Below are 13,405 nucleotides of genomic sequence, written 5' to 3'. Positions count from 1 at the left end.
CATTTGACAACCCTGGTCCAGATAGTACTGATATTTGATGTACTTATCTTATTGATCTTTTGATCCTGGCTATAAGTAGCATTCTTTCAAATTTATAGGGACTCCTTCCCTGAAAGTAACAAACTTAACTGACCTTACAAATTGCTGCATATTAAATCTGTGTCATTCATAAGCTCCTATGACTTTGCCAATGGAATACAGAAGCCATAATTGGGACATCCTTAATAAACAGGGCTTTCAAGTGCATTTCAAGCAAACAGAGTGAAGTTATACTGCATATTTAGACAACTACCAGCTTAAAATGATCCTAACCTTAAACCAATTTGCTCCAAGGCTAAATTTGTTATTTAGGTCTCATTGAGATCCACAAATCATGTTAAGTTTGAATTTTCTAACTTCAGCTCTTTTTTGCTATCGAAGCACAATATTTTTGTTAGAACGGGTAGGGAAAGGAGTTTTCCCATGATCACAAACAACACCAAAGGTAAAAAAAATAAAAATAAAATAAAGTCTCCTTTGGACTCAGACCAAATATTGACAATTTTGGCTCCCCAAAAATATGCTTGAGAAAATGATGAGCAACTGAAAAGGGGAAAATTATAATGGAAATTGTATCCAACATTTATTAAAGCAGGTACCACTACTACTTGTAACATTATATATACACAAGTATATAATATTGTATGGGGGGGAATGCAATGTTTTTAAATGTGCGCTTTTACCAGTCTATGCCTGTATTATTCCTTTTTCCTTCAAGTGTGAGAAGTCTATTCAGCAAAAGCCCTGCTTTGTTCCAGGCTAAAATAAGACCTCTACCTTCTGTGGATTCTCCCCTTGGACAATGTCCAGCTCACTAGGGTTCTTCTCATATACCTACTTCTATCTCCTTCTCTACCTACTAAGAGAACTGTAATTGTACACTTTAACTCTACTTTCACTAGGTTCATGCAAACTGGAAAATGGATAGGGAGGAAATTCTTCAGTTTCAACTTATACAATGTAGAGAGATCGCCTCCTTGCTTCCCAAGAGGCCACAATTTACTTTCATAGCCCACCTACTGTGCTCTCTTAATGCTATTATGGTAAACAACAGGTACAAAGAGAAGCTTGATTTAGTACTTCTTGCAAAGACAGGCAGCAGGCTTATGGAGTACAGAGAAAGCTTGAACTCTGCAAGACTTAAGAACATGGAACCAGAATAAGGATATGAACATGGCACAGGGTGATTTAATTTTTTTCCTAGTACAAAACTACCACACATGTTTACAAACTCTCTTTCCCACCATGGGAAGACTAATACAACTTAAGAACAAACACAGCTCTGGTCTCCGGTTGACTGCAAAGTGATTTACAAATATAGGTTGGGATTATTAGGCCATTTTTAAAGAAGATCAGCTGAGACAGAAGAGGGATTGTCTAATGTCCCACAGAACATCAAAAGAGGATTCAATGAACTCCAGGGGGACAGATAACCCAAAATTTTCTGTATTCTTGTCCATCCCATCCATGAGACCACAACTGACTTTCACACCCATCTTTCCTTCCCTAGTCAGTCAAACCCTTGTAGAACTGACTAAAAAACCCAACTCACTCACTTCCCCAAATAGAAGATAATTTCCCCCCAAATACTCATCTCATCTGTTTAGAGAAAATCATTACACAATATAGAAATATTTTCTAAATTGCTTAATCCCTTGAGTTCTGCATATGATCCAGATTCAAACAACACAGTTACTTGTAAAGTTTGCTGAGCTGTAGGGAACAACTGCAAGGCAAAACATCAACAATGGCCCAATTCACCATTGCCCACACCCCACTATGACTTGTCAGGACAGTCCTAGAGGCCACAGGCTGTGAGGCTGGCATGCTGGGTACATGCCACACCGAATGGCTCCCTGCACACAGGCATCCTCCCTCCCCTGCTGCACCATGCCAGTGCTCATGCACCACACTGCATGGTGCCACCCTCCACCCCCTCCCCGAGGCACTGTGCCAGGTGCCCAGTTCCCCCAGTGCCCTTGGCCATGGACTCTCTCAGCCCCACAAGCCACCCTGCTTCCCTCAGGGGCAGTGGCAGTATGCAGAAGTAGGAGGAAAAAGAAGAAGCCTTAAGATTCTGGTGGCAGCAAGAGGAGGGCAGTGAAGGGAACAGTGCCCAAACAGGTTAACCCCTTGGGCGCTGTCAACTGGACAGTCTTAACCTAAATTAATAGCAAACTAACAAAAATGGCTGATATACCAGGTGTAGAGCTCCCTCCACAGGAGGATCCAGAACAAGGGCAGTCCACAGTAGGCCAAGTGTAGATGAGAAAGGTAAACAGTGTGGACAGGGCAAACTAAAGCCAGCATCAGAATTGATCTGGGCTGGCCTGGGCTGGGGCACATAACTAGTACACTGGCAGTCCCTATATGTAGGTGATGCAAATTGCCTTCTGTGTTATGTTGTTGGTGCCTACCATGGCACCTTACTAAATCTGACCTTACAGACCTATAGCTCTACCAGTGGTGCTTTTGTGTCTGTGCAGTGATTATAGGTCACAAACTTCTTGAAATTATTTTAAAATGTGGGGTTTTTTTGTTGTGTTTTTTTTTTGTGTGTGTGGTAGGTGGAGTCACGCATCTGAATGACCCAATGCAGATATATTCCAAAAATGTTGCAATTCCCTCCTGTGTTGGAAACATAGATGTGCAGGACAAATGGAGACATAGTGCTTTCACAAACCATTGCATTTTGGCATTTTGCTTTTTTTCAGTCACAGCTTCAATTTTCCTCATTTCCAGTCATTCATTAGTTGTGCATGCATAAAGCACATAACTGCAAATGCCAGAGGGTACTTCTAAAATAGTAACAGCTAGACACTCAAAGCTGCCTCACTGCAGAAGCAGAGCAACCCCTTTCTTGTTCTTCCATCTCTAGCAAGCCTGAAGAGCCAGAATACTAAGACCTTTCCTGGACCTAGTTTCTTTATGTTAACAGGAGCAGCAACAAACTACATACTGCTGGTTCACAGAGCGCTTTTTCATTAACAACCTTGTACATATTGCCTATCTACTTACTAGCATTCACTGCATGTTTAAGTTACATGTATATCTACACAGCAGAAACTCTTGAAAGAAACCCTTTCCTCAATTTACCATTAAGAAATGTATATCTGGTGCTAGCAGCAATCCTTAATTCAAATATCATGAATACCCCATCATACCCACCCTACTTAGTATGAGACCTGGGCAAGCTTGCAACTTTTCAACTCACGCAGAAAAAGGCAAAAAACACGTTCCTTCTGTATAAAATCACTTGGAAATCTGTGGGTAAAGAATACAAGGAGTCTTAGGAAAGATTTTCATTGATCTCAAAGAGCTCTAAAATGAGATGTCTAAATACAAAGTATCACTGCAGGTGCTTGGTATCTCCAGCTATCGTTAATATTTCAGAGTAGATTCAATTATAAGCCTGTGTTTCAAACATGATTATCACTTTCTGAAACAATCACTTTGGAACTATAATTGTCTGTGCCCGAAGGTTAATTTTTTCAGGGACAAAACATCCCCATACTCAGTCACAGCAGGGGGTGGGAGGATGTGGCAGTGTGTTCCTGTCTGTAGGACCAAGGAAGAGTATAGTTGGTACGTACTCCTCTGCCCTTTGAAAGGCTCGGATGGGACCACAAGGATTGCAACTAGAATAGAGGCTGCTGTAGGGAAAGAGACTTCTTAATACTTTCCCACAACCCCGGGGGCACCTGTACACAGGACAGTCACACTACAACACTTATCTGTTTACATAGTCTCACAAGCCTGAATTGTGCTAACAACAAAACTTCACTATATTCAAGTACAACGGTTTCAAAGAGAAAAGGGCACCTCTTAAATCAGAATAGCTAAGCCAATACGTTATAGGTGTGTCATTGGTTATGGTTCCTGCTAGAAATACATAGTTTACTGAACACTTTATACATGGAGAGAACAAAATTGCTCACACTTTCCCACCTTATAAAAAAACCAACAGTTTTTTTTCTCTGTATGTTGATGTTTGTTGTTGCTTTTGTCACAGGATGCCCCAGGCTTGAGAATTTGCTCACTTCATCATTCTAGAACTACCTCTGCTCCATTTTTGTCTCCTTCAATGCCCTCTGTCTCTAAAAGCTAAAGATTATCTTAATGCCTTACCTCCCACAGGGACACGAGCACATGAAGCTTCCCCTGAGGCTATGTTAGATGATACTTTATGTATCAGTGTTCTGTAGAATAACGGGGCTGGTGCCATCCCTCTGGAGACCAAGTGGGTCATTTCCATGACATGCTTGTTCTTGGCAATCCACAATAGGAAGGTCCCAGGGTTCTTACTGAATCTACACTTCCTTTATATATCAGCATGAAGACCTACCATTGCATGATTGGGTCATTCTCCACTATTTCAGTGTGTGAAGTGTGCTCTCCTAAGAGACTTTCCATCATAAAGCAGAAAAATTATATATCTATGGCTTCGACACATTAGCATAAAACCTTAGGTCAGGTTTATGCACCTGGTATATGCTCTTTATCAAGAAGTGTATTTTATTTAGGCACACACACTATGGACTTATCCTATAAGATGCCCAACACCTTGTGCATGGAAAAGTGGCATTGCTCAGCATTATGCAACATTAGACTCTTTGTTACTCAGCATTATAAATTCCTAGAGCAGCACAGTTAGAACTATTTGGCTTCTGTGGATGAAAGTAAACATACAAAAATGATGAGAATATTTATCTAAACAAATACAAGCACACAGTCAACATAGTGGGACATGCACAGTCCTGTGCAATCTAGAAATCTTAGGGATTAATTCAACTAGCCACAATGACAGCTCCACCATTAATCTCCATCCTAGAATTTAAATATGATGGGAAGACAAATAGGCAGGACAGAAGAGGGCTTTTCAGGTTGCGGGAAATGTATTCCCAAACCATCAGCAACTCTCCGTAACTCCAGATGAGAGGCAGTTAAGGATATAGTGCAGTGATTCTCAACTAGGGTGTTGGGGAACTCTGTGGTGCCGGAAGATCCTCTGAAGGGTGTATAAAGAAGTGTGAGGAATTAAGCAGGTAAGGGCAAGCTCTGGTTCCAGATGTGATGAGATAAACAAATAAGAGCAGGCTCAGGCTCTCCCTACCCAGATGCTCCCCCACCCCCACTGCCTGACCCCTCTACAAGGAGACAGACACTGTATAAATAATGTAGTTTCCGAAGTGGAGCACTGCCCAATTCACAAATGTTATGGACGGGTGTCTTGAGTCAAAAGAGGGGTGCCTTGAATCTAAAAAGTTTGAGAACTACTTATACAGTATTAAGAAGCATAGGGTACATCAGAATCATAGGTGGTGGAAGGGGGGGGGCTAACAGGGCTCAGCACTCCCAAATGCAGGGGGTAGCAGGTATGGCTAGAAGGCAACCTGGCTGCAGACTTCTGCAGCAGGGAGGAGAGGCACAAACACTCGGATATTGTGTGCAACCAGGATTGCAGCCAGCCCAGCAGGCAGGTAACTTTCTTTCTTTACCTGGGCTTGGCAGGGGGGAAAGGAGGGTTAGATCGAGACCTCTCCTCAGTACAGGACACAGTGGGGCAGGGGCAAGGACAAATCATTCATACCTGATCCTGCCCCACTCCCTGCTGCACTGTGGGGATTGTCCCATGACCCAATGTGGCCTGGGCCTCATTCACAGGGAATGGCCTTGGCTGGGCCGAGTCATAGGATAATTGGAGCCCAGCGGCTCCTCCAGAGGTGTGGCACAGTGACAGGGAGTCAAGGGGGAGGGCACGTGCCCCCCCCCCAGTCTTTTCATGGGGCCAGGGTGGGCTGCAGCTGTGAGCTGGGCTCTACCTGCTCCCTGGCTCCACGCCTCGCTACCGTTGCTTTGAAAGCAGCACAGCACCATGTGAGTCCTGCTGCTGCAGCAAGGCACATGGCATTGCGCTGCACCACTTTCAAAGCAGAGGCAGCAAGGCACAGAGGCTGGGAGCAGGCAGACCCCAACTCACAGCTGCAGCCCACCCTTGCCCAGTGCAAAGATTGGGGGGGGCACATGCCTCCCTCCTTGGCTTCCCAGCACTGCACTGCACCTCTGGACAAGCTGCTGGGCTCTGATTTTCCCATGACCCAGCCTGGCCGGGCCAGGTCTTGGGGCAATCAGAGCCCAGGAGCTCATCCAGGGTTGTGGCACAGGGGAGCCAAGGGGGAGGGCGTGTCCCCCTCCCCCATGGTGCACACAGCAGCAGGAGCCACCCACCCATGCCCCTGGAGAAGCTGCCAGGCTCTGTGTGCCCCATGACCCAGCCCATCCTGAGCACAGCCCAAGCCCCAGCCTCACTCTCCCCCATGGCTCTTCTCCTGCAGATTTTCCTGTGGGGGTGGGGGGCATGTTTACTGTACCCAGGCACAGCATGTACACATGCACCCAGGACTGCAGCACGTTGAGCTGGGGTGGCACAGCACCAGCTAGCAGGGGAGCTGAGGGTGTTGTTGGGGGTGGGGAGAAATCAGCCTGCAGCCTGGAGCTGCTCTACCATGGCTCAACTTGCTGCAAAGGGGCAGGCTGGGGCATGAGGGTGCTACATTGTGGGGCTGGTCAGCAGGCAGCCTCTGCACTGAAGCACCCTCATGTCCCAGCCAGCCCTGGTCACTGTCAACATATGCATCACAGCTGACTAAATAATCCCACTATAGGAGATCACTTGGGTTAGGCACTACTATCCTAAGGTGGAGTTAATTAATTTACTCTGACCTAATAGTACCACATGTGTAGAAAGTAACACTTTACTGTAGAGCTAATTACTCTGCACGTTTAGATACCCCCAGTTTTTCAGAGTTAATTGTTAAAACATATGGAAAGGGGGTCTCTAAGGTTTGGTAAACAGCATTCACTAAATGTTACGAAAAACAACTCCATTGTATAGGAGATAATATCAAACAAAAACAAAACTGCATAAGATAACAAAAAGCCTGTGGTGCAAGGCTGGTTGTGAGCAGTTGATTAAGTCCACAATTCTTATGTATTTACATACCTCCCTACTTTGGATCTAAGTCAGAAATAACTACATACTTCTCCTAAGGTAGTGGTGAAATAGCTCCAAGAACACAGGATGGCTTCTATTTAGCCATTATGTATGTCTAGCATATGAAGTAAACAGGATTGAGCTCATCCCCTTAACACCAGTTTTTCCATCCTTTAACATACTCACTTGTCTTGCTCTGCATGAGGGCACAGCTAGTGCTTCACTGGGAAACCTCTTTCATACTGGAAGTGGTATCTGCACAGCCTAGTATAGGATCTTTTCACATAGCAGGGTTGTATATCCTGATGCAGGATTAGGTTTCAATTGGGTTTCACATCATTGTTTTACTGGAAACACATAGTATGATACTCTAGGCACCCATTTAAATGTATTTTCTGCTTTGCTGATGTACCAAAAGCTGAACATAATATTGACATGTCTTTTAGAAGCTATTAGGGCATGTCTAAAAATCAGGTGATATATGTATGCATACTATAAAAATAAAAATACATATGGAGCTGAAAACAACAGGTTGATATTCATGACAATTTCTCAATTACTTTTTTAATTTAAAGAAGAGAGTGATTTGAAATTGCTATTTAGCTAGCCACCAACTTGTGGTTTTTAATCAATGTACTTATCTATTATGCATAAGTACATAGAGTAGATGCATACATATATTAGTCTAATACACAAAATATTATTTCAACATTTGTTTTATCTTTGTACATAAGCACAATAGCATAATTTGAATTACAATAACTTAAACTAGCAATGGGAATTAAATTTCACAGAGAACTTCAACCCTCATATGAACATATATGTGAAATAAATATAAAAAGTGAAATATTTTCAATCGTAAGGTTTATGTTTAGCAACATAAAAGAATAACTTTTGTTTATTTCTAAAAAGCGCTTTCTTCATCTAAACAATTGGCTAAAAAAAGATTAAGCTAAACATGTTTTGGCTCCTCAGTTGTACAGACATATTCCAATTTCCTCTTTCACAATGATTTTTATGCAAATAAGTGCCGCACAATCTCCTGACCTCTTTTACCATCATACTGGGACAATGACTGTTCTATAATTGGAATGGCACATGTCTGGGATATTTGATTTTAAATTACAAAGTTGGTGCAGGACTATTGAAATGAAAATAACGTGACTGTGTTAATACCAAATTGAGCAAGGTATCATCAGTTCATGACCAACAGAAAAAAGCAAACAAAGTGATTGGGGCTGTTGGTTCATTTTGATGTTTCCCCCACATAATTTCATACCTCCAGTTTTTAATTCCTAACAATGATGCTTTCATCCATAACAAGGATAATGAGAAAACCCAAGCAATATTCCTTAGGGAACCGTTACACTAAAAGTTACCTAAGGACTAAATCCCACTTATGCCTCCTTGCACGGGATAAATGCATTCAATATCCCTAGCCAATTTAAAATCCAAATATGCAAACAGCATTATGGAATCCAGACAGACTATTCTGCTTCACTGATGACAGATGCAGAAGAAAGCTAGTATAATTAAGCTTTTGACTTTGAACCAGATGAGAAGTGGACACCTCACTTTTAAACAGCATAGAAGTACAACCCCAGCTGAAGAGCAGGTGCTGCATGGTATATGCATTTCCTGCAGAGGATGCTAGCTAGCAAGACCAAGCAGCTGACCGTGAAAATTCTCGGCCCTAAGTGACCCAAGAATAGACTATAAATCCATCCTATAAAATTTAGTAAAAGCCCCATTTGTTCTTCTATCCTTTCAATATGTGATGTTATACATTTGTGATTATCTCATTTTATTGTGCTCTTTAGAAATCTGTTTATGATCATTTGTGGACAAAACAAAGACTCATTGTAAACTCTTTTTTAACTAAGTTGGAAGGTCAATATAAAATAAAGGGTACCACTTTTAAGACTGTTATACACAGACCATGACTGCATGTGTAATATTTAAAGATGCATTGCAAGAAGGGATATAGAGCTCTAGCAAATTACAGAGCTAAGTATGACAGTTCTGTATTAAAAGCCTAAGAAATTTATTTGGACTTGCATATTTTACAGTTAGACGGAACAAAATTTTCCACTTGTATTGATTATCTTAAGTAAAATTATGGGAGGCCAATTGGGGTGAAAGGAGCTTTACTGACTTCCAACAGCCCTAAGAATCTGGCCCTTTGCTTATTAGGGGAATCTCCATCATGTAATTTTTACTCATTGTAAACAACTTACTTTCACTATTGTTTATGGCATCTATAGTTAAATAAGAAGATTAAAATATTATCCTTTATTCAATATTATGAGAATGAAATGAAAATGATGCAAATCTGCCAATAGACGGGGCTTAAAGGCACAATTAGCTTGCTCTACCTGGTATAAAGTTTTCTGAGTGCTGGTGCATTCCACCTTAGGCAATGAAGAGAAGCTTTTTTCAAGCACAGTTCTGACTTAAATTCCTTTTTATGGATTCAAAGTAAAACATTATGGTGAAAAATGAACACAGCTTTGTTTGTTTCCTCAGTCATCGTTAGCAATAGACATAAAGGTATTCTCTGTTTTTGAGCCCATATGGAAAGATCATCAACACTTTTTGCTTTTGGGTCTCTTGCCAAAATACCACATCCCACATGCCTTTTACCTTAAAACATAAAAGAAAAGGTGTTGTTCTGGTCAAATAAAGAAATAATTTTTACTAGCATACGTTTAATGTTAAAGCTGCCTAAATCCTGCCAAAGACATTAAAACACCATCTGTAAAACAGATTTTCATTAAATTGATCAGTTTAAAGTTAAGCAGCTAGGCAGATGATGCTTTCAACTAACCTTTCACCTTTAACCTTCTTCAACTAGAATTAGGTCATTCTCCTTTTGGGTAATATCTTTGCCTTTTCAGAACACAAGAAGCAAAGTGATCAATTCAAATTGAACTGACAATCATAGCATTAATAGTGTTATGAGTCAATATTTTGTCAATAAAGGAAAAGCGCAGTAGTTTTCACAGCTGAGTATTGCATATTTGGTATTGAGTATTTGGTAGATACTTGACAAGCAGTATCTATCAAATACTGCTTGTCAAGTTCCCTTAAACAACTGGTTATGTAAAATGGTATGATGTAAATACCCCATAAAATTCATTTTCCATTAAAGCTGTTACCTAGTAACTAAATAACACAAATTGGGGCATCCAATTCTGTTATTATTCTGTGATTACAAAATCATCTGGCTAGCACTAGACCATGTTTGTTAAGTATTCAGTTAACTAACTTTTTCATCAATTACAAGTTTGTATACACAAAACGTGACCACCTTAACTGCTTGCATATTAAAATTATTTGAAAACTACTTTACGAATACAGAGTAAGATGTATGCAGTTACAGCACATCACAAGGTATTTTGCTAAGCTACAAAATATCTTCCCTAGAGAAGTTAAAATTATCTATATTTTATAGCAACAAAGATCACTGTCCTGTCTCTGCTTCCTAAGTCTGCGGAAGACTCACTCTGCCTCCTGGAGAATGGAAATGTACTTTGTTGCTATAGAGTCTTTTTCTATTTGCTTGTAGAGTGATTGAATGCTTCTTGCTGGATACTGCAAAGGATTCACAACTCTTCTGTGGTTTAATTTTCTAATACCAAACTTCAGCATTCCAAATGCAAGTCTTTTAGAACTTCATTTAGCCCAAGTGGGGTTCACTCAGGGTAAGACTCTCTTTGTTCTGGTTCCTAGCAGTCACATTACGAACACCACTTAATACTGTAATACTGGAATGCGTGAGTTTTGGGTTTTTTTATAACTTAGAAAACAGCTAAAGGTTTTAACTTTGCCATGTTTTGAATCTAATTTTAAAAGTGACATTTTGATACTGCCTAAAATTATACAGCTCTTGAAGAGAAACTCTGATGTTCATGGTAGCTTTAAAAGCTATGTTTAGAAAAAGACATCCTTTTATCCCATCAACAGTTAAGCACAGAAAGAAAATAAAGCTGTTATGGCAACATTTATAAAAAGAAAATTCATGAACAATAACATTTAAATAAATATAAATGACAAAAGAAAAAAAATCTTTGAGGTGCTTGACAAAACAAAGGAGCAAAGTCACAGTGTCTCTTTCTGTGCTCTCATATGGTTTTAGTATTAAATTTTATTACTAAACCATATTCACAGCATCTTAATTTAAAGAGTTAGAGGAGCTGGTTGAATATAAACACAATTCATGAATATTCTATATCACTCCCAAGGCATGTATCTATTATTCATACAAATTAATGTTTTTTCCTAGGTACTCTAAAAGTTTATCTGCTGTATCAAGAGAAAAAAGTTTACAACTGAATTGGTGTCAACTACTTCACCAAGACTTGACAAAACTATCAAGTCTGCCAGCAGGTAACTTTATAGACTTTTAAAATCTTGTAAAAATCCTACCTAAAGGCCTGATTATTGACCCTCAACTCACACCAAAGTCACTTTGGGAATGTGGAGGGGCTGTAGGATCAAGACCACTATGTTCTGTTTTAAACCATGAGAAGTCAGAATGTTTTGATCTTGCAAGACTTATTTTTGCCATTGCTAATTCCAAATATAAAAAACTACTTGAACTATTGCTAATTCATTATATATATAAGCTGAGAGTCTTACTTACTCACATCAGTCTAGGCCTTAAAGAAATACATCAAATAAATGCATAGGCCATACCACCTATGACCCTTTTGTAGCCCCTCTACACTGAAGTGCGTTTGACCCTAAAGCGTCTGGGCCTAGTCTACTTTAGAGACAGTCCATCTCAGTGTACTCTACTACATCATTAAAGTTCAACTGAATTATAGCAAAACAACAGTTGAAAAATGAGTGGACATATGGCAGAGCATTTTCATTAAGAGGTACTGGAATCTGAATATCACTCCCTTTTTTGTCCTTGAGACCCTAAAAGATATGCTCTAAAACCAAATTCACTGAGCCAGAATTTTTTTGGAGAAGGCAGTTTTAGAGGGAGAAGGAAGAAAGGGTTATGTTGAAAGGGTAGATAATTTGGGGCTTTCAATCCTGTTTACTTCATGCAAATCTGCAGATGAACCTGGGGGCTGAAAAACAACAGCTGAAGCATTTAACACCCATTTTCAAAAGTGACTCAGAAATTTTGTTATTTTTGAAAATGGGAATTAGCAACTCCCTAAAAAATTTCCCTGTAACTATGGATAAGTTAATTTTTAAATGAAATTAGATTAAATAGGTAAGAACAGTCAGAGTTATGGAAGAAAGTTGTGGATCTAAAACTGTATTATTACTAAAAATGTACTGTCTTCATTTTTGTCTAGCAAAATCTCTAAGTATTGCAGTTATCATATAATTAATCTCAAATCTAAATTTTGACCTGCGTAATTCAAGCTAACATTTGTATTAGGTAGGCCAAACTCCATTACTTCTTGCCCAAATGAAAGAACTGCTAAGGTTTTTATCCATGCTTTGTCCATGTATACATTTTCAATATGATTAGAAAAACAGCATAGGTATTACAATCAGCAGCTGACTCCTGATAGTTTAGTTATCAAAAAATTCTAGTATAAATCAATAGATAACACTTGCAAAATGGATTTTCTAATCATATTTAGAGCTTGTTAGAGTGACTAATGATTTGCAATATTTTCTGAATTTTAATATCCTCTAGACAAAAGAAGTTTCTAATAAGTTACAAAGTTATTCATCTTGGAAATGAATGTGTTATATTTTGTACATGAACCAAGACAATCAAGCCAATCCAGTAAACACACTGCAGAAAATAAGTTACCCAGTAATTAGGGTTTGGAAAAAGTCATGACAAGCTGTGTAATAAATGGTGTTCACCACTCCCACACATTCATTACATCTGCATAGTTTTTTCCAGTAAAGATAAAAATATATTTGCCATTCTACTAACATATGTATCTACACCACACCCTTTCATGTTTATGAAAAGTCATTACTGGTTTGAAAAAAAAAGGGTAGACAAAAGGATAACACTGTTTGCTTTTGAATACTCTTGGTAATAATGCAATGTGTGCATGTGTTTACAGTAAATACTGGTATAAAATAGTTTGGTTGTGATATAGTCCGCAAACAGATATCCATGACAGAAAGTCACCTTCTTTCTGATACATGGCATGGACTATTCATCATTCTCTGTGGCTAAAAAAAGCCTGCAATTAAAATTTAGCTGACAAAGGCTGCTATAATTATAAAATAGATATAAAATTTCTCTAGCCATGCATTATGTGGCAATGTTATTTTTGACTTAGGGTTTTAGCCATGCACTTCTTTGTTCAAAGAAAGTGAAAACTAAACAGGGCATAAGGTAAATCTATAAAAATTTCCAGGTGCAGTACCTCTTGACTA

General features: G+C 39.5%; 1 protein-coding gene across 3 annotated transcripts in view; it reads right to left on the bottom strand.

The window, feature by feature from the left end:
• The window catches only part of ZFHX4 (zinc finger homeobox 4), a 177,816-nt gene that overhangs the window by 135,716 nt on the left and 28,695 nt on the right, over window positions 1–13,405 (bottom strand). The window lies entirely within an intron of this gene.

Source organism: Crocodylus porosus, unplaced genomic scaffold (genome assembly GCF_001723895.1).
Source record: "Crocodylus porosus isolate Cpor-Errol unplaced genomic scaffold, CroPor_comp1, whole genome shotgun sequence".
NCBI classification, from domain to species: domain Eukaryota; kingdom Metazoa; phylum Chordata; order Crocodylia; family Crocodylidae; genus Crocodylus; species Crocodylus porosus.
Note: the sequence above shows the minus strand (reverse complement) of the source record. Positions and strands in the feature narration are given on the sequence as shown.